Below are 24,146 nucleotides of genomic sequence, written 5' to 3' on the forward strand. Positions count from 1 at the left end.
TTACCTTAGACCAAATCCTTTGGAGATGGCCTGGTTCTAATACCACAGAGTCAAGGAACCTCACTTCAACTTCAGCAGCCAATCCAACATTCAAGCAAGATAGTACAGATGTAACAACCCTAAATATGGCTCATCTGTCAATGAGGACTGAATCTGGGACTTTCATCACCAAAAGCACAGGCATCTATCACTTGAATAGTATTATATGAATAGTCTCATATCTTCTATGTACCCCAGCCAGTGTGCTATACAGAGAACCACCTTCCTGGGAAATACAGCAGACGCAGGAACCACTTTTGACCCACAGCATGTTAATTTTGGTGCAAAGACTAATGCTCAGTCTTTAGACAAACTGATTGTAACTGTTGTTGGCCCTTTTATAATTCCACTGGTGTATGTGTTATTAACCTATATTTTAAAGGTGTTATATAAAGGCTGAACATACAATGCAAATTATCATAGGTAGCAAGGAATCAATGCTCAAAAAAGACATTTTGTTAATTTATTGCCCCATATCATACATCAAATTCTGTACTGTTTTTTGCTATGTGAAAAGATGCATAAGTAACAACCTGACATGATCTATGACAATATATTAAACCAGAATGTAGCTTTCTGGAGAATGCAGGCATCATATAATATAGATTACTTTATTCTTCATTGTTATTTGACTTTTTAATAGAGAAACATTACAAAGCCAGAAACAATACTGAAAATTCATGAAACATGTACAATTGCAAGTCTTCAAAAAAAAACAAAAAAAAAAACGAAGTGACCTTCAGAACAGACATACTAAAAATTAAGAGAACTTCTAAATAGGTAGTTTATCAATAATCAATGACAAATTATACTCCTCCCAGAAACAAATACAAAGAAGACTTTTCAGAATTACTCCACTCTAGAAGTAAATCACACACCAAAATTACCAGAAAAAAAAAGCATAAATGGACTAATGTATGTGTGCACATACCCATTCACCCACACCAAGAATGAACGAAATTAGAGAGAGGGGAAAATATATGCCCACCAAAACCCGGGTCTACTTGAGGAATATAAGAAAGCCATATTTTCACTCACCTCCTATGCCTACATGTTGGAAGATATACAGTTAATGAAGAAATATATTTCCTTTCTTGTGTCAGTATGTTTTTAACATTGCATGCTTTTTCTTTCTGCAAACTCACAAACATCTTGTGCTGTGAATGAGTTGGTTGTTTCGGAGTTGGTTAATCTCAACAGAATTCTATGAGAAATCTGCGCTATATTAATAACAAGCGGTTCCAATTACAATGTAAATCTATAGAAAACACAGTTGTATTAGCAATCAAGAAGTCTTCTTATAATATACTTTTCCGGGAAAACCAATACCAGTCTCAAAAACTCTTAAAGTGCATCTGGATCTGAGCCAGTTGATAGAACCAGAAATAATGCCAATGCTACCTATACACAGTTGCCTGTGGAGCTGGAAAAGAGATCACTGTACAGAATCCAAAGAAAGAGTAAATAGATCTCAGCCCCTTTGTAGCCATGTGAAAGGAGACTCCACTCAGAGATAACAAGGTCTAAGCAAAGTCAAGGAGAGCAGCCAGGAGCAGCAATGTCTAAACACTGGTGTGGGTATGGGGTCAAGAAGAATTACGGAGAGGGGAGCCAAAAACTCATGCAAGTTTTAGTCCCATACCTTTGCTGGAGAAAAGGTTTGTTCAAAAGAGCTTCCAACAATTTAACATCATGCTTTCTCGAAAAGACATTTTCCTTTATCCTCACCAGGAAGCCTGACAGTACTAAGACTATAGGTCTTCCAGATGTCATTCAAATCTCCTAGCACACTCCATCATCCAAAGGAAAGCTGCCAAGATCCCTCTAGAATTGTGTGTCTTTCTGCAAACCAAGCCAAAGGTTGAGACACAAATTTTTCCTCCTCCCCCACCCAGCTGCTACCGGCCCATGGAGTAAGGAAAAGCCAACTCAGTGTTTGAGCTCTGATCCTCTGCATAATAACAACTTACCCCTGGGAAAATTTATTATTAAAGGAAGGTTTTACATTGATATGTTAAATATTTATGCAGCACTTGACTATGTAGAGACTTCTGTTTACCTGTACCTACAATTTTAAGATTTTAATGTTTTTAATTGTTTGAGATCTGTAGTGATTAAAAGCCGCTTGCAGGATTTGGGAATGACCATTCTTGATTTTCAAATATTCTATTAGTCAAGGGGTTCTCAAATCTTCTGTAGCATGGGCCACATCTTAAGAGAGATTGGCTTATGAACACCTACCTGCACATCCCTGATTGCATAAGCTACGGTGTCTGTCCTTCCTATCTGTTGGTATGTCTACACTGCAATCAGAGCTGTGACTGCAGCTCACAGGCATACCCATGCTAGCTTTGATGTAGCTAGCATAGCTGAAAATAGCAGTGAAGATGCAGTGACAGAGACCCCAGCATGAGCTAGGAAGCCAAAGATATATCCAGGAGTCTGAGTGGGCTTGAATAGCTCACCCTGCTATGTCTTCACTGCTCTTTTTACCGACATGCTAAAGATGATCGTTTAAATACATACTGTTTTTAGCTGAAGTCACACCTTCAACGGCAGTGCAGACATACGCTGACTGTGAAGACCGCTGCTTCTCCTATTTGCGGTCTAGTGACATACCTTGGCCAACAGCAGCAATTCGTTATGTGGAAAAGTGATATTAGGAATTGCTATAGCCAAGATATCAGAGGGGTAGCCGTGTTAGTCTGGATCTGTAAAAGCAGCGAAGAATCCTGTGGCACCTTATAGACTAACAGACGTTTTGGAGCATGAGCTTTCGTGGGTGAAAACCCACTTCGTCAGATGCATCTCTCTGACGAAGTGGGTTTTCACCCACGAACGCTCATGCTCCAAAACGTCTGTTAGTCCATAAGGTGCCACAGGATTCTTTGCTGCTTTTATAGCCAAGATATTAACCACCATTGCCATAATATCTGACACTGTCATGTGTGGGTTCAAATTATAGCTTGGATCACAGGTGATACTTGCAAAAATACTTCACGTTTGAATTATGTTTTAGGGTGGTATAATTACATCTGTAAAGCTCTGTAAATATGCTTCATCCATGCTGAATGCTATGTATTATTATTTTGGTACTATTGGCAGTCTATAAAAAGAGCCTATTGACTAGAACAACAGGAATTTTGCCAAGCAATACTGAAGTGACACTGGCAGAGATATCAGGAAGCTTGAACAATGCAAACCTATATTATACTTGGTTCAAGACAGTGCTATTGTTGTCCTCCACTTAATAAGGCCTTATAAGTACTAAACTCAGTTACAATTTTCTGTTAAAGTTCATTGCTCTGGTAAAGGACAAGGAAAGGCAAATCTGTAGCTAACAAAGTAACAGGAGAGCAAAGAACAGAAGAAAAATGAGGTAACGTAAATAAAAAGAGAAAAAGAATCAATAGTACCTGTTAGTTGCAAAATGATAAGAGCAATTGGTCATTTGCCCAGCATTGTGTGAGCGGAATCACTAGTGGACAATTTGTCTGCTCACGACTGTGGTGGGCCAATCAAGAAGGCAGGCAGAGCATTGCATTCTTAAGAGGTACAACTGATTCTGAATATAGAATCCCTAGTTGATTGGGCAGGTCTCACTAATCAGTTATTTTGTAAATGGGAGGACACCAAATGGATCAGTTAGAACCTTATTTTTAATTCCATTTTAAAAAAACAACCCAAGAAGGCTCATTGATTAGTTTCTACGTTACAATTCATTTTCATTGTGGTGCCACATGAAATCTCAATACAATACATACAGCCAATTTGCCTCCTACACACACAAACACACACACACACACCGGATAGATAGATAGATAGATAGATAGATAGATAGATAGATAGATAGATAGATAGATAGATAAAAGTTAAATTTTAATAGCAGTGTTTCCTGACTGCATGCGTTCAGCTCCCTACCATACAATTGATTATTTTACTTTAGAGATGCTGATTTGCTCTTTGTGCTCTAGATCACTGATGTTGTGTAAATGCTTGATACACATAAAAAGGAGCCCTGCTGTGGCACTGGTAGATAGGAAGTTCATTCTTTGTAGCACACTCCCAATTGTCACACCTGAATGAATGGAAATGAGTGGGATTATCAGGAGTCAGAGTTCCTGAGTGAGGACCTGTAGCCAAATCCCAAGAGGTTCTGAGCATCTTCACCTCCCAGTTACTGACGACACACGCAGGATTTGGCTTTCAGTCAGGAAGGATTTAAAGCAGAGAATTCCATTTCAAAACACAACAAAAAAAACTCTCTCCGATTGATAGAAAGGAGAGCTGGGTTGGCAGCAGACCAGTCAATTCAAAAGCAGGTAAATACAACAGACTTCTATAATGTGCTGGAAAGACTGATATTGTTTTAGCCCAAGAACATGTTTCTTTCTTCGTACAAAGCCCATGGTGTTACCTGGAAGCTTATTTAACTGACGATTACTGACAGTATGATTTCGGTGAGAAGTTCTCCCTGTGTCAAGCTCTGCTGCTGGAAGGTGCTGAACAACTTTGCTATCGTGCAACGCATCTTGTCTTCTAGCATCAGTGAAGTGCGATGGATCGATTGTGCAGAACTGATCTTTCTCTCCTTTTAGACTTGCTCTGATACAGAGAGGCCCTTTATTCTACAATGATAAAGGAACTAAATCTGTTTTACTTCTGGAAAGGCCATTAATCTATGAGCTAAATTTAGGGATAATTGGGACCCATGAATGTCCTTCAGTGTCACCCACATAACCAGCCTGGAGGTGTTGTATTAATTTAGAATGTAATAAAGAGGCCCAAAGAGTCAGAGGTGTTAACACGATCCTGTCACTGTCCTACATTAAACAGCCTTAAACAAGATTTAGGATACAGAGATCTCAGCTTGCTTATTACCGTGGCAAACACCATTAAACACTATTAACCACTTTTCCTTCTTCTTCTGTATCTTTAATAAAAGGTTAAAATTTTACATTTCAAATGCTTTAAGTAAGGCTTTCATTTTAATGTCTTGCTCCTTTTCCCTTCAGTTGAAGAGAGACTTGTAGGGGAGGGGGCAGGGACTTTGACAGTTTGTTAGATGGTGTTAAAGAGGGTAGTAATTGTCCTTTAGAGAAAACAAAAAGCTGGTTGAGATGGACAGGGGTGTTGTGACTGTTAAAGTCTCATCCTGTTTCATAGAAAAACAAAAACACACACACACACACACACACACACACACACACAAAGAAAGGCAAAGGGTTTCTTGCTTCATTGTTGACTCTCATTTGCAACTAAGTTGGAAAAAACAGAAGCACAACATACGATCTTATCAGTCACCTTGCAAATTTGTACCAGTATTGGGCTGTTTAGGGCATTGCATTTAGCTGCCTTTCAGGGGTGGCAGGTTTGTATAATTTTTGGTGGTGCTCAGAATGGGTCCAAGTCCCGACCTCCCCACACCTGCCTAAGGCTCTGGGATGGGGGTTGGGTGTGGTCTTTGGGATGAGGTGTAGGAGGGGCTGAGGGGTGTGGGATGCAGGCTCTGGGCTGGGGCAGGGGGGTTGGGGAGCAGGAGAAGGTGAGGGGTGTGGTGCTTACCTCGGACAGCTCCCAAAATCTACCTGAACACCCCTCTGGCAGCAACTACTAGGCAGGAGGGCCGAGGGGGGTGCCTCCGCATGGCACTGCCCACAGGCACCGCCCCTGCAGCTCCCATTGGCCACAGTTCCTGGCCAATGGGAGTTGCGGAGTCAGCGTTTGGGGTGGGGGCAACGTGCACACATACATGCCGTTCGCTTCCAGGAGTGGCATAGAGCGAGGGTGGGCAGGAAGCTGCCTTAGCTCCACTGCGCTGCCAATGGCGGCGGCCACAGCTGGACCCCTTTTAAATCATCTTTCTGGTCACAGGTTTACAGCAGTTTTACAAAATATACAGTCTGAGCCAGACTTATATTAGAGAGAAGGAAAAGGGAGAGAGGAAAAAAAAGAAATTAGATAGGGAAGGAAAAGGACACACTGAGGAGTCAGAGAGTAGACAAAAGTCTAACATCCCAGGTGGCATTCAGGGTTTAGCTGGAGCTGGTGGTGTCGTCTAGGTCTCTCTCTCTGCCGCAGTTTGGTCATGACATCCCTCAGGATTAGGACGAATAAAGGTCAGGGTCCTAGGCAGTCATGATAGTGAAGCTTGCTCCTTCCCTTTCTCTTGTCTTTCGGTCAGCCAGGGTTCCCCTTTGCTTCGCCTCTGTCCATCCATATTTTCCATAGGAAGCCCCAGAAGATAGTGATGGTTGGAATAGCCCATCCACTCATTATTTTGTTCAACAGTTAGGCCTAATTTCTGACACATCAAGTTTGGTTCATTAATTTCTAGTCCATTTGCACTTTTCTTGTTTACCAGACATGATCCTGGAGTTACATTAGTGGGCTTTTTTGTTTGGATTAATTCAGTCTGTTATCCTTGAGCATCTTTTCCTATCAATAGTTACGGTTTTAGGTTATTGTGACATTTTTATGAACTTTCACTCACTTTTCACAGTTTGAGCTCACAATTAAGGTAAATTTGTAGGCCCAATTACTACAGCAGAGAGTAGTATTTCCAGCTACAACTAAGTTGGTGGCCCTTCACAGTTTAGCAGCAGATTATGTCAAAATACACAGTTTTCCCATCAATTAGTGAACAAGTGGAAATTGATGGAACCTTTCGATCCCTATCCAGATACGTTATCTCAAAAACTTAAAAGGCAAAGCTGCGCTATGTAACTTTGCTTCAGCAAAGGCCAACAAAAAAAATTCACAATTACTAGGCTGCTGGTGTGCTGCTATCACAGCCCATCGTACTGACCAATATTGTCTGATTGTTTCCTTATATTCCTCCCAAGTCTATAGCTGTTTTTAAGCTCTTTGAGGCAGGGACCATCTTTTTGTTCCATGTTTGTATAGTGCCTAGCACCATGGGGACCTGGTGCACCACTGAAGTCCCTAGGTGCTACGATAATACTAATAATAATAAACAAACACTAAGCTGAGCACATGAACAATCCCATTCAAATTAATGGGAATTAAGCATGTGTTTGAAATAAAGCATTTTAAACTAAAGTCTGGGGGAAAGCCAACAGGAACAGATGGGCATACAATTCAGGCAGAGACATCCCTCTGGGATGAATTTATTTAAGGGGGAAACTCTGTGTGACAGTTTGGACCCCTTGGATCACTGATTCTACCTGTTCTGCCACCTTGGGCCCCCTTTTAGCTGGTCTTGCTGGGCTCCTAGCCTTTTCCAACCAAGCACACAGGCAGGGCCACACCCAGCTGCACCGAGAGACAGAGATCCACTCTGGGAAGGCTCAGCTTAATGGGCTTGCCACAGCACCCAGATGTCCACCTCCTGCTTGGAGTACAAACCCAACATTATATGGAATTTGCCTCTTCCCTCAACATGGAGGAGGGTATGCACAACATCTCGCCCCCACCTCCCAGTTAGAAATCACAAACTGATCATATTGTAAACCAGAAATAAATGTATTAACTGTAACAGGTATATTTTAAGTAGTTAAAAAGGTAGCAGACAGAACAAGGTAGATTACTAAGAAAATAAAACAGAGCACGCAAACTAAGCTTAATACACTAAAGAAATTGGTTACAAGTAATATTTCTCATCCTGGACATTGTTGCAGGCAGGTTGTAAAGCTTCTGTGGTTCAGAGTTCCCATTATATTCCTTTTCAGACTGGACCCCCATTTCAGCCTGGACTCCCCCCTTGGCTTCAGTCTTTCTTCTTGGGCAGGTGGGGAGGAAGGCAAAGTCCTGTTTGCCTTCCTCCCCACCCTTAAATAGGGTTTACATAAGGCAGGAATCCTTTGTTTCCCAAACTTGACCCCCTTTTCCCCACAGTGGAAAAGTTACAAGTCATCCCAGGTAATGTTTTTGTATCAGGTGACAAGACCACCTGACTCTGTAGGATCACAGCATCCACGAGTCAATGACAGTATTGAGGCCAAACTTTTCACAGTCTGTTGTCCTCGCTGATGGGCCATCCGTCCTGTCTGCCTTTTCCATTGTTGTACCTGAAGTGTTAGCAGTGGGCGTCACCCAAAGTAGCATAGTTGAAATACAGATACATAGTCAATATTCCTAACTTCAGATACAGAAATGATACAGACATACAAATTGGATAATCACATTCAGTAAATCATAACCTTTCCAATGATATCTCACATGATCCATCTGGCATAAAGTATCTCAGTTATGTCATTCATATAAGCATATTTTCATAAAGATATGGAATGACATCATTATATCCTAGTGAAGAGGATAGGAAAGAAGTTGATAAAGTACAATAGGAGCTAGTGAGGAACAGTCAAATGCAGGAGCCTCCTATTTAAATGTAACACATGAAGGCAAGCAACTGAACATTGACAAAATGGACAAGTGATTATATACAAATTGTAGAAGTCTAAATACAAAGACGGGTGAACTAGAGTGCCTGGCATTAAATGAAGTTAGATATAGAAGGCATCATGTAAAGTTGGTGGAATGAGAATAATCAGTGGAACACCAGGATGCAAAATACCAGGATACAAAATATGTAAGAATGACAGAATAGGTTGCACTGGTCAGGGGAGTGGCACTGTATGTGAAAGAAAGCAGACTCAAATAAAATAAAATTATTAAATGACTCAAACAGTACCATAGAATGTCGTACCATAGAATGTCTATGGGCAGAAATTCCATGCTTGAACAAGAGAATCAGCAATATATTCCTACTGCTGACCACCTGACTAAGATGGTGAGAGTGATTGTGAAATGCTCAGGAAGATTAGAGAGGCTATAAGGGCCGAAAATACAATAATAATAATGGGGAATTTAAACTATCCCCATGTTGACTGGGTAAATGTCACCTCAGCAAAGGATGCAGAGAGAAAATTTCTAGACACCATAAATGACTGCTTCTTGGAGCAATTTGTCTTGAAACCTGGAAAAGGAGTGACAATTCTTGATTTAGTCCTAAGTGGAGCACAGGATCTAATCCAAGAGGTGAATATAACTGAACTGTTTGGCAATAGCAATCATAATGTAAATAAGTTTAACACCTTTGTAGGGGGGGGAAATGCAAAGAAACCAACCACAGTAGCATTTAATATCAAAAAGGGGAACTACACAAAAATGAGGAAGCTAATAAAAGGCATATTAAAAGGAACAGTCAAATGGTTGAAATGTCTGCAAACTGCTTGGAGATATTTAAAAACACCATAATAGAGGCTCAAACTAAATATATACCCTAAATAACATTTAATAAAAAACAGTAAGACCACCAAAAAATGCCACCATGGCTAAATAGAGTAAAAGAGGCAGTTAGAGGCAAAAAGGTATCCTTTAAAAATTGGAAGTCAAATCCTAGTGAGGAAAATAGAAAGGAACATAAGCTCTGGCAACGTCAAGTGTCAAAGTGTAATGCAGGCAGGCCAAAAAAAAATTTGAAGAGCAATTAGCAAAAGACATGAAAACTAACAGCAACAAAAATTGTAAGCAGGAAGCCTGCCAAATAGTCAGTGAGGCCACTGGACAATCAAGGACCACTCAAAAAAGATGAGGCCATTGCAGAGAGGCTAAATGGATTATTTGCATTGGTCTTTACTGCAGACATGAGGGAGATCCCCACACCTGAACCATTCTCATGAGGTGACAAATCAGAGGAACTGTCTGAAATTGAAGTGCCATTAGAGGAGGTTTTGGAACAAACTGATAAACTAAACAGTAGTAAGTCACACCAGACTAAGATGGTATTCACCCAAGTGTTCTGAAGGAACTAAAATATGAAATTGTAGAACTATTAACTTTATTATGTAACCTACGACTTAAATCAGCCTCTATACCAGGTGACTGATGGGTATATAACATAATGCTGTTTAAAAAGGCACCGGGGGGATCCTGGCAATAACAGGCTGGAAAGACTAACTTCAATACCAGTCACACTGGTTGAAACTATAGTAAATAACAGAATCATCATACACATAGATAAACACAGTATGTTGGGGAAAGAGTCAACATAGCCTTTCTAAATGGAAATCATGCCTCATCAATCTATTAGAATTCTTTGAGGATGTCAACAAGGACAGGTGATTCGGTTAATAAAGTATTCTTGGACTTTCAGAAAGCCTTTGACAAGATCCCTCACCAAAGGCTCTTAAGCAAAGTAAGCAGTCATGGGATAATAGAGAAGGTCCTCTCATAAATCAGTAACTGGTTAAAAGACAGGAAATAAAGGGTAGCAATAAATGTTCCATTTTCACAATGGAGCAAAGCAAATAGTGTGGTCTCCCAGGGATCTGTACTGGGACCGGTGCTGTTCAACATATTCATTAAAGATCTGGAAAAAGGTGAACAGCTAAGTGACAACATTTGCAGACAATACAAAATTACTCAAAATAGTTAAGTCCGAAGCTGACTGAAAAAAGAGTTACAAAGAGCTCTCACTAAATTGGGAGATTCTGCAACAAAATGGCAGGTGAAATTCAATGTTAAGTGCAACATAATGGAGATTGTAAAATGTAATCCCAACTCTACATACAAAATGATGGGATCTAAGTTAGCTGTTACCACTCAAGAAAGATCATGGAGGCATCATGGATAGTTTTCTAAAAACATCTGTGCAATATACAGTGGCAGTCAAAAAAGCTATCAATGTTAGGAACCACTGGGGAAAGGATAGATAATATATGTATATTATTGCCACTATATAAACCCATGGTGTACCTAGATCTTGAATAGTGCATGCAGTTCTGGTCACCCCATCTCATAAAAGATCTTAGAATTGGAAAAGGTACAGAGAAACATAACACAAATGACTGGGGTATGGAACAGCTTCTGTATAAGGAGAGATTAAAAGGCTGGGACTGTTCATAGAAAAGACGACAACAAAGGGACGATATGATAAAAGGATTATAAAATCATTAACGGTATAGTGAAAGTGAATGGGAAAGTGTTATTTACCCTACCACATAACAAAAACTAGGGGGCATCCGATGAAATTAATAGGTATCAGGTTTAAAACAAACATTAGGCAGTACTTCTTCACACAATGCATAGTTAACCTGTCTAGCTCACTGTCATAGACTCATAGACTCTAGGACTGGAAGGAACCTCGAGAGGTCATCGAGTCCAGTCCCCTGCCCTCATGGCAGGACCAAATACTGTCTAGACCATCCCATATAGACATTTATCTAACCTACTCTTAAATATCTCCAGAGATGGAGATTCCACAACTTCCCTAGGCAATCTATTCCAGTGTTTAACTACCCTGACAGTTAGGAACTTTTTCCTAATGTCCAACCTAAATCTCCCTTGCTGTAGTTTAAGCCCATTGCTTCTTGTTCTATCATTGGAGGTTAAGGTGAACAAGTTTTCTCCTTCCTCCTGATGACACCCTTTTAGATACCTGAAAACTGCTATCATGTCCCCTCTCAGTCTTCTCTTTTCCAAACTAAACAAACCCAATTCCTTCAGCCTTCCTTCATAGGTCCTTTAATCATTCTTGTTGCTCTTCTCTGGACCCTCTCCAATTTCTCCACATCTTTCTTGAAATGCGGTGCCCAGAACTGGACACAATACTCCAGTTGAGGCCTAACCAGCGCAGAGTAAAGCGGAAGAATGACTTCTCGTGGCTTTTTTACAACACACCTGTTAATGCCTCCCAGAATCACGTTTGCTTTTTTTGCAACAGTATCACACTGTTGACTCATATTAAGCTTGTGGTCCACTATGACCCCTAGATCTCTTTCTGCCATACTCCTTCCTAGACAGTCTCCTCCCATTCTGTATGTGTGAAACTGATTGTTCCTTCCTAAGTGGAGCACTTTGCATTTATCTTTATTGAACTTCATCCTGTTTACCTCAGACCATTTCTCCAATTTGTTCAGATCATTTTGAATTTTGACCCTGTCCTCCAAAGCAGTTGCAATCCCTCCCAGTTTGATATCGTCCGCAAACTTAATAAGCATACTTTCTATGCCAACATCTAAATTGTTGATGAAGATATTGAACAGAGCCGGTCCCAAAACAGACCCCTGCGGAACCCCACTTGTTATACCTTTCCAGCAGGATTGGGAGCCATTAATAACTACTCTCTGAGTATGGTTATCCAGCCAGTTATGCACCCACCTTATAGTAGCCCCATCTAAATTGTACTTTCCTAGTTTATCTATAAGAATATCATGCGAGACCGTATCAAATGCCTTACTAAAGTCTAGGTATATCATATCCACCGCTTCTCCGTTATCCACAAGGCTCGTTATCCTATCAAAGAATGCTATCAGATTAGTTTGACATGATTTGTTCCTTACAAACCCATGCTGGCTATTCCCTATCACCTTACCACCTTCCAAGGGTTTGCAGATGATTTCTTTAATTACTTGCTCCATTATCTTCCCTGGCACAGAAGTTAAACTAACTGGTCTGTAGTTTCCTGTGTTGTTTTTATTTCCCTTTTTATAGATGGGCACTATATTTGCCCTTTTCCAGTCTTCTGGAATCTCCCCCGTCTCCCATGATTTCCCATAGATAATAGCTAGAGGCTCAGATACCTCCTCTATTAACTCCTTGAGTATTCTAGGATGCATTTCATCAGGCCCTGGTGACTTGCAGGCATCTAACTTTTCTAAGTGATTTTTTACTTGCTCTTTTTTTATTTTATCTTCTAAACCTACTCTCTTCCCGTAAGCATTCACTATATTGGACATTCCTTCAGACTTCTCAGTGAAGACCGAAACAAAGAAGTCATTAAGCATCTCTGCCATTTCCAAGTCTCCTGTTACTGTTTCCCCCTCCTCACTGAGCAGTGGGCATACCCTGTCCTTGGTCTTCCTCTTGCTTCTAATGTATTGATAAAAAGTCTTCTTGTTTCCCTTTATTCCCATAGCTAGTTTGAGTTCATTTTGTGCCTTTGCCTTTCTAATCTTGCCTCTGCATTCCTGTGTTATTTGCCTATATTCATCCTTTGTAATCTGACCTAGTTTCCATTTTTTATATGACGCCTTTTTATTTTGTAGTCACCCAAGATCTCGATGTCATGGGATATTGTGAAGGCCAAAAGTATGAAGGGTTCCAAAAAGCCTTAGATAATTGCTTGGAGGATAAGTCCATGAAGGATTATTAGGCAAGATGGTCAGGGATGCAACCCCATGCTCTGGGTGTCCCAAAACCTCAAACTACCAAAAGCTGGGACGGGACAATGGGGGATGGAGCACTTAAAAAAAAATCACCTCGTTCTGTTCATTCCTTCTGAAGCATCTGGCACTGGACACTGTAAGAAGACCGGATACTGGGCTAGCTAGACAGTCAATCTTATGTTCTTACTACCCATTTTAAACATCTACAACTGTGGGCTAGATTTTCAGAAAAGTTCTGGTCCCATTTAGGCTCCTAAAATACAACTACATTTTGGCAACCAGAAGTTCCCGTTGGAAACACAGGGCTTGAAAATGGGGAGCTGCTGGGTGCTGAAGACCTCTTTGAGCATTTCCCTGTATCATTTAAGTTCCTAAATGAGAGCTGAGCTTTTCTGAAAATTTGATACTAGCTGTCAGACCTGAGCATTTCTGGAAATGTAGCCTCAAGTGATTTTGCTTAGAAAGTATTGCTTGCTGGTACCTCTGTAGAGATGCAATAGCATATGTACATGAAGCAGCGATAAGAAGGTATTTAACACTAGTCCTGAATCTGTGGATTAAAATAAGTTCCAGAAGCCCTTAAAACATACACAAGGAAGTAGCATCACCTATTTTTGTTTTGCCTAATGAGCCTGACTGAGTAGAGGGTCATCTCAAAGTAGTATTTGTTACTAGGATACAAATGTTTCCTAACACAATAGTGTGTATCTGATAGAATAGGTGTATCTCTAGATGTGTGCTTCACTAATTGAAGGTCATTAGCATGAATGGGTGCAACCTTGACTGTTAGCAACTCATTCAATTTAATTTTGGTTTTCTTGTATAGCGCAGGCATGTTTTTGCTGCAAATTATACCCTTAATTGTAATGTAGCCATCATATAAAATCTATCAGAGAAAGGTTCTATCAAGAGCTCTGTCCTTCCTCTTCTTTTTTAAAGTTATAATGCATGAAGAAACAGAACTAACTTTAGCACATGATTGCAAAGAACTGGGCTACACAAATAAGACACCAATGCAGCTTGCTATGAGTTCAGGCTTTGTTGCTGTTCAGCAATTAATCAACGGGACTGTAATACTCAGCTTCAGTGAGATCTCAGGAATTAAATTTAGTGTTCATGAGTATCGATGAATGTCAAACAGATTCAGAAGTGGGGGTGTGTGTACATGAGGCGGCCTTCAGGTAGCTCTTTAGAGTTCTGTGTGGCTGCTGGAACAAATAAATCGTTCACCTCAAGCGTGTTTTTAAAAGGTGGAATTTGGCATCATATTTCCTGCCAACTCAGCTGTTGAGCATGGGTACTGCTGAAGCCCCGGAACACAGGAAATAAGGAGCTTTAAAGACTAGATTCCCCAGTGGGGTTTCTGGTACCTTCCTGTGACACATATGGAAATGGAAAGTATCAGAAACAGGGTACTGGACAAGATGGTTCATTGCTTTTAATCAGAGTGGCAGTTTTTATGAACCTAAAATGCAAACCCCTGGGGGTAGCAGATCAAGGTGATAGTTTGGCCCCATTTGGAAAAGCATCCCTGTTCAAGACAGCACTTGCACCTGCACTAAGACTCAGATTCAGGAAGGCACTCATGTCAACATTCAAAAAAATGTGATAAAAAGATATGGCTCTTCATAAGAATCTATGATGTCTTTAAGCAACTAAGAAAGGTGGAAGCATTTGCAGAATATCAGGCTGGTTGAACCTGAGGTATTAGCAAACGAGGCCTGAATGGTCAGGCATGTTTCTTAAGATGAGGCTTTTTGTAAAAGTACAGATGCAACACAGTATAATGCGGAGGCTCCACTGTGGCTTTACCTAGTCCACTCCTCCATGTAGGACTCTATCCTAGAGTTGTTCCCACACCAGTTGGGACCTAATGGGATAAAAACAATTAGGTATGGAGTGAAGTGTCTGAATCTGTGATGGACGAGAGAGATTCTGGAGACGGTGTGGCAAATACTAGGCTTTCGGTGTCCCAACCTCTGTTTACGGAGATACAGGAGCTTGGAGAATTTCGTGACAATTGTACGGGGAGACTTTGGCAAACCAGTAAAGTGCCTGAAACCACTATGGCTTACTGTTAAAGACAGCCTAGTCAGCAAGCTGTTAAAAGCAAATCTCAGCTTGACCAAGGCAGGAGGGGAGGGGGATTTGGGGCACCACCGAAAGGGTCGCTTGACTCCACGTCCTTCCTGATAAGAATTGGGTTGAAATTGCTGATACATGAGTTTTCAAAGAGTAGGATATGCCCCAGGAATGTCTATTGAGGTCTCAAGGCTGCAAGTTCTGGAAAGACCCACACCTGGTTAATCAATAATCAGAAGGAACCTCTTGCTTGATCATTAAAACTGCTTACTTAACAAGGTTTCTTTAATTACTAATGTATAAATAAGAGGGGAAAGCTTGAGATAGGTGGGACTCATTTCAGGACTGACCTCTCCCTCTGGATGCATCTTGTGTTCCCCAGTGGCAGACGGGCTGCCGCTGTATCACTCGAAAGCCACACTCAGCTTTGGTAATTATCAAGGGTTGGGGGTGTTTTACTAACTTGTTGCGGACGTGTGTAAATGCTTGAGACTAAGTAAAGTTTAGCTTGGAGAATTTCATGACACAAACCTGCTATTCCTGTGCGGACTGTGAATAATTGTCAGGGCAACTAGACCTGTGGATGGGCATTTTTCTTCTTCCTTATTTAAATCAGAAGAGAAACCTTGATATTTCAGTACTGGGTAAAATTGATGTTAGGTGATATTGGAGAAATATCACCCTGGAGCACATGAAATACCAGACCCTCCCACCCCCAAAAAATAAAAAACAAAAAAAACCCAATAAACAAAATTTGACTTATTGGAAACATTGGGCCAGATTTTGGTTTGTATTACATCCCTGCAAATTCAAGTTTATCAAATATCAGAATGTGGCCTACTGGTACAGAACCATATTTATTAAATCTAAATATGAGGGATGTGCTATGAAAACACAGAATTCGTCATGAAACATTTTCCAGGCTACTGCTGCCTGACTTTTCATGTCATGTTTACTTGTCAGGGAATTTCCATTACTCACTGTCATAGATTAAAAACACCAGTGTATTTTCATTGTCCATCTTGTGTTTTATTGTGCAGACTAATAAAGTCCTTTATTTTAAAATGAGTGTATTGTGTTTATGTATTGTACCCACAGAGAAATGTATACTTCTGCCATCTGAGAACCACAAGGGACAGTTTAATCTAATAAATTAATCTAGACTTCTAGAAAAAAAGATTAAATTTTCACATAAAGGCAAACTCTGACAGCTAAGGCATAAATCTTTTATTTAAAATAGAAAATAAACCCATTCAAATACAATCAGAGAAGACAGATGTAGATAAAAACAAGCAGTGATCAAAAAATGGTGCATAAATTTATTATATCTGTAAAATAGATCAAAAAAGGTGACCTTAAAAATGTTCCTTAGACATCAGCAAAATTGGGCAATTTGCATATATTTAAATATTACATGTTAGTCTAAGATGGACAGGAGAAAACCTTAACACTAAAAGTAAACACAGACACAGATGGAGAAAGTACAAATGAAAGGTCACTTTAGCTATCAAGATGTCCAAAAAATAAATATTCATCAAATCTGTAAATGGCAGCAAATCTTATAAAAGATAAATATTCCCTCACAGTTTTCAATATAGCCCCTCTGGGTGAAATATGTTGCTGATAAGCACTTTCCTGAATTGGGGCCTTTAAGCACATAACGTCCGTACTGAGTCAGACCAATGATCAATTTAGCCCAGTATCCTGTCTTCTAACGGGCCAGTCCCATATACTTTAGAGGGAACAAACAGAATAGGACAATTTCAAGTGACCCATCCCATCATCCAGTCCCAGCTTCTTGCATGTTGAGGTTTAGGGATACTGTGGATATGGGGTTGTTGTCCTTGACCATCTTGGCTAATAGCTATTAATGGACCTATATTCCATAAATTTATCCAATTCTTTTTTGAACCCAGTTATACTTTTGGCCTTCACAACATCCACTGGCAATGAGTTCCACAAGTTGACCCTTTTATTTGTTTTAAATCTGATGCCTAGCTCTTGTATTATGTGAAGGGATAAATAACAGTTCCCTATTCACTTTCTCCACACCATTCACAGTTTTATAGACCTCGATCATATTTCCCCTTAGTAATCTCATCTCTAAGATGAACAGTCCCAGTCTTTTTCATCTCTCCTTACATGGAAGCTATTTCATACCCCTAATCATTTTTGCTGTTCTTCTCTGCATCTTTCCCAATTCTACTATATCTTTTTTTGAGATCAGGTGACCAGAACAGCATGCAATATTCAAGATATAGGCATACCATGGATTTAAGTAGTGGCAGCATATTTTCTGTTTTATTATCTATCCCTTTCCTAGTGGTTTCTAACATTGTTAACTCTTTTGTCTGGTGCTGCACATTGAGCAGATGTTTTCAGAGAACTATCCACAATGACTCCACGATTTCTTTCTTGAGTGGTAACAGCTAATTTACACCCCATCATATTGAATGCAAAGTGGGGATTATTTTTTCCAATGTGCATTACTTTGCATTTATCAACACTCAATTTCATCTGCCATTTTGTTGCCCGGTCACCCAGTTTAGCGAGATCCCTTTGAAACTCTTTCCAATCAGCTTTGGACATAACTATCTTGTGTAAATTTGTATCATCTGAAAATTTGTTACCTCACTGTTCACCCACTTTTCCAGATCATTAATGAATATGTTGAACAGCAGTGGTCCCACTAAAGATCCTTGGGGGACCATACTGTTTCTCTCTCTCCATTGTGAGAGCTAAATATTTATTCCTAAACTTTATTTCCTATATTTTAACCAGTTACTGATCCATGAGAGGTTGATACGTTCTTTTGAAAATCTTGCACCCTGGCTCTACAAACACATGTACATGCATTACACATTCTAATTTGTGAACTACTTTTGATATAAGAGTAGTTTGTGGCTACTGGCGAAATAGTTGCCCGGGTCAGAAAGTTAAATTACGAGATGGCCAGTTAAAATCCTCCTTTATTTCTGGAATAAATATTTCAGTAACACGATGTGGAAAATGAGTTATGTGTAGTGTATTTTATAAATATATGTCCTTCAGATTATCTGCGCAGTATTTTCCTGCTCAAAAGGGTTGTTAAAGGAACCACAGGAAAGGCAGAACAATGGTACAGATAAGAGGCTTTGAGAAAACTATTTATTAGAGAATACTCCATACCTGGCTACAGTCAGGCTATGAATGGTTTGCTCTAAGGCCAAGCCTAGGTTCAAGGAGGATGCTAAACCATTATAGGACCTGGGCCTAGAAAAAGGGTTGGTGAACTAAGGGGGCTGCCCAGGGAAGTTCAGTGAGAGCTGACAAGCATACAAGGAGACAAAGAGAGCGAGCTCGTGCATGCTAGAAGCAGGACAGTATGCATCTCTCAGTCAGAGGGAGGTAACTGGGCTAGATGAAACATACCAAAGCTTGCAAGGAAAGATTAGGGTGAGGTTAGGCATGTAGGCCTCCGTTTTAACCCTTTGCTCTATGTGCTTTGTGCCTTTGGGTGAAAGAATAAATACAGGTCTGTCGCATCTTAACGCGCATTTAACGTGTGATTTCAGCTTTATGCAGTTGGCAAAAAAAAAAAAAGAAAAGAAAAACAACAATTTTAATAATGTGCATGTAGTGCAGATGATTCCACCCGCCATTCAACTCAATGTAATTTTGACTATACCCGGTTTTCGCTTTACGCGCTAACCGCGGAACGGAACCCCCACGTAAGATGAGACTCGCCTCATCTCGCCTGTAGTGCTTTGTTTGGAAGAAACAGTTTGAGGTCACTAATCAGCCTCTATCACAAGGTCCCAGAGGAGAAGGCTTACAGTTGCCAAACTCAGTTAGGCCCGTCAGGTTACCAAGGTTGATAAACAGGATGATACAGCTCATACATCCAGTCTAGGTGTGGTTGGACCATGTAGCTCCACCCAAAGTGAGGTGCAGGAAGCCAGACCTATCAGATGAGGGAGGAGTGCACCCGAGACAAAAGGGGTCTAAGGCCTGGCTTACCCAGTTACTGTAACACATGCTAACATGCGTATTTACAGTCACAAAGACCAAAGTCATCCAAAAGAATGTGTTATAATGTTGATATTAAATAAGGGCATCAGAGGTGAACCCTAAGAAAAAATGTAAAGCAGAAAGGTACCAAAAAGAGTAATGCTGTAGGACTACGTTCTGCTCTCAGGGACACTGGTGTAAACACATAGTAACTGTATTGGGATAGATTGGGGTGGCCAACCTGAGCAGGAGCCAGAATTTACAAATGTACATTGCCAAAGAGCCACAGTAATACGCTGGCAGACCCCATCAGCCCCACCCCTATGACCCTACCACTCCCAGCACCTCCTGCCGGCTGGCACCTCCCTGGGCCTCCTACCTGCCACAATCAGCTGTTTCGCAGTGTACAGGAGGCTCTTGGATGGAGGAGCAAGGGTGCAGCGTGCTCAGGGGAGGAGGCAGGGGCCTTGGGGTAAGGGGTGGAGTTGGGGCAGGGCCTGGGGTTGAGCAGTGGAAAGTTGGCGCCTGTAGCTCCAGCCCCGGAATTGGCGTCTATACAAGGAGCCACGTATTAACTTCTGAAGAGCCTCATGCAGCTCCGGAGCCACAGGTTGGCCACCCCCGGTATAGATATGAGCTGCAATGGACTTATCTAGAGTGTTACTGGAGAACAGAATCTAGCATGTTTCTATCCAAAATAGATATTGTCACGTGTAAGAATTTGGACCTGAATCATTCACCATGTAATTCCGTTGAAACTGTTAGAAGAATTTGGCCATGTGTGTTGATGGTCTAGAAAAAGCTCATTATCTGCACCCCTTGGCATCTGTGCCCATTGTGTATCTAGACATCCAAAGAGATTGACAAAGAATCACTGGAAGTTGTCTTCTTCCAACACTAAATAAGGAACTTTGTTGGAAATGAAGTGTTGCCCTTAAAGCTCATGCATCACCCCTCTCCCAAGATCTGCAGCAACACCATCATACAAATACCTCCTGCCCTGCCTGCTCAGTGAGGAAGGCGACATGTTTATGGCACTGAAATAAATGCCAGGTTCTTTAGGACATTGTGTAAAACTATTAGAGTCACCTACATGTTAGACAACTGAACAGAGGAACTTCTCCACTAAATGCTGTGGAAACTACTTCTTTAATCCAAATGAATATTAAACAGGTAAAGGGGAGCTAGAATACTTTTAATTACTATCTGATCCTAAGCCTTAAAGTGAATCTCAGTAATACTTTTTAGTTAGAGAGTGCACTTGTTTGTATTAAATGACATTGTGATATTGATAGATCTCAGTGTTTTGTCCTTTTTTCCAAACTGCTTATTAATTTGCAGTAACCAGAGCACTGCTTCTCTTGCTAGTGTGGTCATTCTTTGCATTTAAGTGAGATGCCATTGCTTTTGAAGTATTTTTGCCTCTCTCCCTTTGCTAATCAATATTATTTTCAATCTTGACAGTATTTAACAAACTTGCTATTTTAGTATTTGCTCAGTAAAATAACTGAAGGGATTGCACCAAATTTAATAAGTCAGCTGGCTGTCTAGGAAATGACTGTGTGTTTCTGGGTGCAGTGGGAAAAGACTCAGTAGTTCTTGTAGTACTATCACCATCTACTGTCTAACTATGGTATAGCAGCCATAAGAAGAAAGTTTTTTGTGCAAACAATATTTCCTTGTAGCTTTGTGCAGGAAGGCTTTCAATAACTTTACATTAGACTTTATCCAGGACCTCTGATGCCAGTTTTTTCCTGCAGTCTGAAGTCTGGTAAAGAGTCTCATCTGGCAGTATTCCCACTGATTTCAAGTAGAAATAACATTTACATGGAGTTTTCCAGCATCAAAATTGTTCCAAGAGTTAGCCTCCCTCTGCACTGCAAAAAGAGAGCATACAGGCCAGAAGCAGCAATAACTGATTTGGTTACCTATAATTTTAGTCTTTAATATTAACACACAGTGATAGACATCACACAAAGATTAGATAAAATTATGGTGAAGGATGGACTTACTGTTGGAGTACCCCCTCTCAGTGGCTGAGAATGATATAGCCAGCTGTCCACATCTAGCACCCATGCAGAGGTTGATTGACTGCAGCTGTGGTCCACCTCTTCTCATGACTCAGCCCTCAGGCAAGGGCAGGTTACCAGTTACACACCTAAACGCTACTGATTCTTTTGCAATGCAAACACTTCTGCAAAGCTACAAACAGTCCCATATTTCCAAGGATAACAGAAAGTCTAACGAAAACAAATGTCCAGTCCTGCTGCTCTCAATTCTGAGCTCAGTGGTCCTACCCCATTTTCTCAGGGTTTCCAGTAGTCCAAATCCCCTTCCTGGGGCTTCATGCCACCAGTTGCTAGTAGGCAAACCCAGGCCCACCCTCTCCACTGGGCTCCAGTCCAGGGACTGTTGGACATGCAGTCAAGGTATACTCTACCTGACTCCTTGATGCCATCCCCCAGACTTCTCTCTACCAAGCCTGCTGACAGACCTCTCCCACTGCATCTCCAAGTTCACCCTTCTTGCAGGGCCAGGGCACCCTCCTGAAATCCCCTAACAAACTCAGGAGAAGAGCCCAGCGCCAGGGCTTCCTCCCTGATCTCTCCTAATCTGCATGTGCGCTCTCTCTCATCCCATTGAGTGACTACAGACTTTCTCCCAGCAACCCCCTTCTTCTCCAGACTATCTGCCTTTGTAGCAACCACTCAGATCCTCTTCCAGCTGGGCCTCATCTTTAATTAGGGATGGCCCACTCTCCAGGTGCAGCCAACTGGGCTAATTGGCCTCTCATATCCATATTAACCCCATCACATGTGAGCTAAAGTGACTTGAGAGTTGCCATCTTGAGAGCCTGACCCCTTTTCCCCTGTAATTCTGATCAGCAGAGGAACTATAGACTCCTCTGTGTAAAGGGTGGGGTGATACTGGCAGGTTGTTTCTACTCAAGCACTGTGCTGTTGGAATGCATTCCACCCCTGGCCATGATATAGATCAGATGTGTTGAGCTCCAAAGCCTCCCTGCCAAGTCCATCTAGATGTGGAACTTTTGGAAGGAACTGTAAAAGCAGCAAAGAATCCTGTGGCACCTTATAGACTAACAGACGTTTTGGAGCATGAGCTTTCGTGGGTGAAAACCCACTTCACCCACGAAAGCTCATGCTCCAAAACGTCTGTTAGTTTATAAGGTGCCATAGGATTCTTTGCTGCTTTTACAGATCCAGACTAACACGGCTAACCCTCTGATACTTGGAAGGAACTGAAATGCTGGGGACAATGGGGTTGGAATCTCTGAAGATGGGCAGGGGAGGGGGAATATATCTTTTGTCAGCTGGTTGAGTCATCTGACTTGGGTTGTTATGTGCTACTGACATTGTTAATTTTTTGTCTAGCTTGTAGTTTTAATAGCTGGGAAAGAGCCTGGAGTCGGTGATAGGTGCTTTTATGTATATAAATCAAACTCCATAAATATGTCCATAAAATCATATCCTACACACAGACAGCAAAAGCTTTGACTTGCTGATGTGGTATGTGTGTCAAACTAGGTGTAATTATTTTAGGTGATGTACTTTATCAAAACTCTAAGATTGTCAGCTGTTAGCAATGAACTGACAGATATAAACATATTAATATGGAAAATAATTATTCCTCTGTACCCACTAAACTGCTACATGTTCTGAGTTCTGGAATTAACCCTGTCTTTCTACAGTGGATTAATGTCTAGTGCTGGGATGTGCGTGTGTGTTGGGCCCAGTTCTGCAGAACTTGCACAAGCAAAACACCAGTGGATGGCAATGTGAGCTTTGTCTGAGTGACGCCTGTAAGACCTGAAGCACTGTCTGAGTGTGGAGATGAAATTTGTAATCTGACTTTATCTGACCACAGGATCATGAGATCTGTCCATTGAACCGAGTAGGATCAAGTTCAGCATTGAATTAAGGAGGGACCCTCAGTGAAACTGAACACAGTGGCCCAATTCTCATTTACACTATGGGCCCCATATCCCAGTCTGGTAGTGTAAAGAGGCCGCACAGGGGGTCTGAACTGCATGACACTTTAAGGCTCCTTGACACTGTCGCACCACGTGAAGGGGCCATAGTGTAAATAAGAACCAGTCCCCATGAAATTTGCAGGTATTAGTCACCGCACAGGTTTGACTTTACATAAAGCTCTGATGTTCATTGCTGTTGGGGGATTGGACTTCTAATCATCTTTCAAAATATTCTGCAAGCAGCTCTGACAAACGTGAACATCGTACCCTGTTACACACCTAAACATTGCTGATTCTTTTGCAATGCAAACACTTCTGCAAAGCTAAACAATGCTGCGTAGGCAGCGAGCTGCCCGCCCCAGAACCCACATAAAAGTCTATTTTTTACTCAGCTGGCCTGTGCCCTAAAACAGCAGCCTGGAAGTCTGATCTTTCTATTTATACAGCAGATGTAACATTTCATAACTAACAAATAGTGCATGGCATATTTCATTCAGTGTAGAATATAGGCCTGTTGATTTTTAGAAGTTTAGGTGGGCAAATGTGCACACACTTGCACAACTAAATTGCACGTGCAGTTACTAGAATACCACAACAATCATAGCAATTGTATGTATAAATAACCTGTTAGACTAGACATCTGCACAGAGAATTTCAATGCATGAACACAGGTACCTTTGCATGCCTTCACTTCTGAAAATAATGTATATACTCAGTATCCACAGGTCTTCCACTTATTTTGTCAGAGACAGACAAAAGACTGCTGATGCTCTTACTTTTTGTTCTCTGACCCAGGGCGGTTCCATGCACCAGCACGCCAAGCACATGCCTGGGGTGGCAAGCCACAGGGGGCGCTCTGCCAGTTGCCGCGAGGGCGGCAGGCAGGTTGCCTTTGGTGGCATGCCTGCGGAGGA

At 41.2% G+C, this 24,146-nt stretch overlaps 1 long non-coding RNA gene across 4 annotated transcripts in view; it reads left to right on the forward strand.

Moving 5' to 3' along the window:
* The window catches only part of LOC127034373 (uncharacterized), a 123,790-nt gene that overhangs the window by 45,140 nt on the left and 54,504 nt on the right, over positions 1 to 24,146 (forward strand). For 2 of the 4 annotated variants that reach the window (XR_007769367.1, XR_007769368.1), the window contains one exon: positions 683 to 2,812. The exons of 1 other annotated variant lie outside the window; for it this stretch is intronic. This is a non-coding gene — a long non-coding RNA (uncharacterized LOC127034373). Of the gene's footprint in view, positions 1 to 682; positions 2,813 to 4,443; positions 4,945 to 24,146 lie in introns of those variants that run through there. One more of the 4 variants, XR_007769370.1, reaches the window with a different exon arrangement.

The sequence above is a fragment of the Gopherus flavomarginatus genome, chromosome 14 (genome assembly GCF_025201925.1).
Source record: "Gopherus flavomarginatus isolate rGopFla2 chromosome 14, rGopFla2.mat.asm, whole genome shotgun sequence".
NCBI classification, from domain to species: Eukaryota; Metazoa; Chordata; order Testudines; family Testudinidae; genus Gopherus; species Gopherus flavomarginatus.